This window comes from Boleophthalmus pectinirostris, unplaced genomic scaffold (assembly GCF_026225935.1).
Source record: "Boleophthalmus pectinirostris isolate CB_2022bp ecotype Guang Dong unplaced genomic scaffold, ASM2622593v1 HiC_scaffold_22, whole genome shotgun sequence".
Classification (NCBI taxonomy): domain Eukaryota; kingdom Metazoa; phylum Chordata; class Actinopteri; order Gobiiformes; family Gobiidae; genus Boleophthalmus; species Boleophthalmus pectinirostris.
Window position 1 is genome coordinate 42,056,140 of NW_026571190.1, and position 5,000 is coordinate 42,061,139.

Genomic DNA, 5,000 nt, shown 5'->3' on the forward strand with positions numbered 1-5,000 from the left:
ACCCCGCGCTCGGCTGCTCCGGTCGGGACACGCTGCGCAGAAATGACCTGAGTTGGCCCCTGGTTGGACCAGTTTACCCCCGCCGGTCCGTCCAGCGCCCCGTACCCGCTGTACCCGCGCTCGTCCTGCCCCACACGGGTTAAACCTCCCTCCATCCCCTCCCTCCAGCCCCCTGCCTCCGGGTCCCGCGCTCCTCCGGGCCCTCGCCTCCTCCGCGCGGCCCCCGGCGGCTTTGGCTCCGTGTCCCGGGATGACCTGTTGATGTCGGCCGGAGACGGAGCGCCAGACTCGGCTGCTGCTGCTCCAGACGAGACGCCCCCCCGCTTCTCCCTCTTCCCTTCTCCCGCCTGAAGACTCAACATGGCTGTCGGTGTTAAAGTGAAATAAATAAAAAAAAAATCAGGCTATACCATAAGCGACATTTTGGGAGGGAAGGACGCGGCGCTGTCCCGTTTCAAATCCGCTTTTACGCGAAGCTCCACAAACTCAAAAAAAAACTCAAAACGCGGAACGTTCTCGCACTTTTACGCGGAAATTTGGGTTTTTTTTTCCCCCCTGCAGCTTGACTTGATCTCAGCCCCTTGACAAAACTGCATTGAAAAACGAGCGCAGACGCGGGACAGACACACGTTGTTCCCCCTCCAAAATGTCGCCGAGGGAGACGCGTGCTCCTCGGCCGCGGCGGCTCTGCGCGGCCCGGCGGCTCCACCAGCTCCGATGAAACTGCTAAATATTTCATCCCGGAGACTATTTTTGGTCGGATTGTCGTGCGGCGGTGCGGAGGTGCGGACACGCGGCGCCCGGAGCTGCTTCATTGTCCCTCCCCCCTCTGCGCTAAAGCCCCAGGAGGCGTCCCGGAGAGCGGCGTCCGACTGGCACACAGCGGGGCACGGTGCTCCCTGTGCCCGCCTCACGGTGCCCCTCTGCCCGCCTCACGGTGCCCTGCCCGCCTCACGGTGCCCCTCTGCCCGCCTCACGGTGCCCCTGTGCCCGCCTCACGGTGCCCCGGTGCCGCCTCACGGTGCCCCTCTGCCCGCCTCACGGTGCCCCGGTGCCCCCCGCTGCTCCTCACGTGAGACTTGTGTTCGTCTTGTGTTCGTCTTGTGTTCGTCTTGTGTTCGTCTTGTGTTCGTCTTGTGTCTTGTAAAACCTGGATCATGTTGGAAAGTTAAAAGGGTCTGAAATATTCAGGTTCGTGTTCTGATGTCACGTGTTTAACGCATAAACTCTGCACATTTAGACTGAGTTCCACCTGGTGATGTCATGTGGTGATACAGGAAGAGCTCCTCTGTGTTTTTAAACTCCACACATCTGCACTAGAATCACCTGGAAACTGTGAGCGGAGGGTTTTGGTTTTGCTTCATGTTCGTTCACAAACAGTTTTCTGTATTTTGACCAAACAAAAGACGATTTCTGCTTCTTTTTACTGTTGGTGAAGATCAGATCAGTCGCAGACTGTGATGGTCCAGGTTTAGACCTGTTTGGCTCCAGGTTTAGACCTGTTGTGGTCCAGGTTTAGACCTGTTGTGGTCCAGGTTTAGACCTGTTTTGGTAGACTGTTTTGGTCCAGGTTTAGACCTGTTTTGGTCCAGGTTTAGACCTGTTTTGGTCCTGGTTTAGACCTGTTTTGGTCCAGGTTTAGACCTGTTGTAGTCCAGGTTTAGACCTGTTTTGGTCCAGGTTTAGTTCTGTTTTGGTCCAGGTTTAGACCTGTTTTGGTCCAGGTTTAGACCTGTTGTAGTCCAGGTTTAGTTCTGTTTTGGTCCAGGTTTAGACCTGTTTTGGTCCAGGTTTAGACCTGTTTTGGTCCAGGTTTAGACCTGTTTTGGTCCAGGTTTAGACCTGTTGTGGTCCAGGTTTAGACCTGTTTTGGTCCAGGTTTAGACCTGGTTTGGACCAGGTTTAGTCCTGGTTTAGACCTGGTTTGGTCCAGGTTTAGACCTGTTTTGGTCCAGGTTTAGACCTGTTGTAGTCCAGGTTTAGTCCTGTTGTGGTCCAGGTTTAGACCTGGTTTAGACCTGGTTTAGACCTGGTCCGTGAGTTTATTCTAGTCTTTGTGTTTTTAATCTTGTTCTGATTTTGTTCTTGTTCTAAACAGAAAAAGAAAAATGAGAATCGAGTTTCGATATTAGTTTTAGTTTCGATTAGTGTTTGATTTTTCATATTTTTTTACAGCTCCGACTGTCTGTCTGAGTTTTATTTCTTTATAATTTACCACCACAGTTTTACACGTTTTTGACTTTTGCTGAATTCTGAACATTTCTCAGTTTTTTGGAGATTTATTTATGATTTAATTTGTAAACTGTATGGAAACAGATCTTTAATTCATATTTTTATTCCAAAACAATCAGAATCCTGCTTCACATCGTTAGAACCTGTGTGTCTGAACGACCCCCCCCCCCCCTCATCTCGACCCCCGGGGAGCGAGGAGGAGGAGGAGGGTCAGAGGTCAGAGGTTAAGCACCGTCGATTAGTCTCATTATATTTCCTGTGTCTGTGTGTTTAACCTTTGACCTGAGGACGTGACCCGTGACCTGAGTTCGTCTGTGGTTCAGTCTCAGCTTCGTCTGAGGCGATTTTCAAACACGAACATCGAGAAAACTTTAACCTCAAATATAAAAGCGGAAAACGTGCAGAATGTGATTTTAGTTTTTGGGCCTTTGTGTTCAGTCTTTGTCTTTATAAGTTTGTTTAGATGTTAAATTGTTCAGTGGTGCAGATTAAAGACGAGCATTTGATCACAGTTTCTTAGTCAATCGTCGGGAGAATTAACGATCCACTTTTTGATTAATCATGAGCGTTTTTATATGTGGCCCCAGAAGTAAACAACAAGACCAAAACTTCAAGTGAATTCATCTGATATAAAAGTGTATTGAACAGATACATATGTACTCGAGTTTATCAAACTGTTGACCTTTTTTCTGTTCCATTTTTGGTTGTAAAGTTCCATCTGTTTTAAACAGACCATGAATGAAACATGGAACAAAAATTATTTCCCAAATTTCAAAGACCCAAAAATCATGTAAATAAATGTTTGTATTTCATCATATCTTGTGTTATTCCATCTTTGAACTGTTGATGAAGGGACAGGATTAAAAAAAAAAAAGTATTTAAAAATAATAAAAATGTTCTTGGAAGGACTGACATATTTTATAGAAATAGTTTCTTTCATTTTGAAGTAATATTAAAATTTTCAGAAGAAAAAAGCCACAAATGATGTAAAATCCTGCACCTTCTACTTGTTTGTACAATTTTCCCTCCGTTACTTTTCCCTCCGTTACCATGAACTTTCTTAATAAAAAATCTCATGAGTCAAAAAGTCAGAGGTTTTTCAACCTAATCTTGTACCATATGGTAGAAAACTATATGAAGCAAATATTCAAACCAGTTTGTTAAGGATATGTAAGTGATACATATCGATAGTTTTGTTCTGGAACATCATGACACAATAGTTCTGAAATCTGACTGATTTCTTGGAGACGTCACAATCTGTGTGTCGTTCATTCAGTCGTTTTTCAATATAAAACCAAAAATAAGTAAACGGAAACATTTTAAACAGACCATGTATGAAACATGGAACAAAAATTATTTCCCACATTTCAAAGACCCGAAAATCATATAAATAAATGGATGTATTTACATGATTAAAAAAAAAAATAGTTTCTTTCATTTTGAAGTAATATTAAAAGTTTTCAGAAGAAAAAAGCCACAAATGATGTAAAATCCTGCACCTTCTACTTGTTTATTTATTTATGTATTTATTTGGGTCACATGTATATTTTGACATTAATTCACAAACGGTGATATTTAACACACACAGACTGAAAAGGTGTCGGCTGAGGTGAAGGTTTGGGTCGACACACTTTCCTCCACACGTCGATAAAGACGAGAGCATCGAGGCCGAATCCTCTAAACATACAGCCTTAAATATTCCAAACTGTCCTGGACCAAACGAAATATTTATTGAAAAATTTCATCAACATCTGCATGTTTTTCTTCTTTCGAGATCTGTAATGTTAAACTTTTCTTCTTAAAATAAATTGTTTAATAATAATTTTGCATAAACATTGAATCCAGAACAAGCAAAATATAAAAATAACAACAACATTTTAAATAAATCATGTCTCTATAGTCTCGAGAGGGTCACAACGAACGCAAACGCCGCAACAAATACAAAAGCCACAACACAACAAAAAGCCACAACAAACCAAAAAAAGCCACAACAGAAATGACTGTGGGACTCTATTTTAATGCAAACACCACAACACATTAAAAAGCCACAACACATTAAAAAGCCACAACACGTCAAAAAGCCACAACACGTCAAAAAGCCACAACACATTAAAAAGCCACAAAGCCACAAACCAAAGCAAACACAAACACAAAAAAAGCCACAACACAAAAGCCACAACGGCAAAAGCCACAACACAACCGCAAAAGCCACAACAACAAACAACACAAACAAAAAGCAAAACATTAAAAAGCCACAACACATTAAAAAAGCCACAACACACACAAAAAAAGCCACAACACATTAAAAACAACACAAACAAACACAAAAAATGCCACAACACATTAAAAAGCCACAACGGAATTGACCGCGGGACTCTATTTTCCGACGGACCGATCAAGCGACAAGTGAAGAAGAAGAACTACAACGTGAAACGAATAACGATAAAACAATAAATTACTTTTACTTACGTTTCCAACTTTCTCGTTCCTTTACTTTTCATGTTGTAGTTCTTCTTCTTCACTTGCCGCTTGATCGGTCCGTCGGAAAATAGAGTCCCGCGGTCACTTCCTTTGTGGCTTTTTAATGTGTTGTGGCTTTTTGACGTGTCATGGCTTTTGCGTTTGTGTTGTGGCTTTTTAATGTGTTGTGTCGTTTGTATTTGTGGCTTTTTAATGTGTTGTGGCTTTTTAATGTGTTGTGGCGTTTGTATTTGTTGCGGCGTTTGCATTAAAATAGTCCCGCGGTCATTTCCGTTGTAACTTTTTTT

The 5,000-nt window shown here is 43.1% G+C and overlaps 1 protein-coding gene across 1 annotated transcript in view; it reads left to right on the top strand.

Moving 5' to 3' along the window:
- The window catches only part of nacc1b (nucleus accumbens associated 1, BEN and BTB (POZ) domain containing b), a 25,507-nt gene that overhangs the window by 1,023 nt on the left and 19,484 nt on the right, over positions 1-5,000 (top strand). The window lies entirely within an intron of this gene.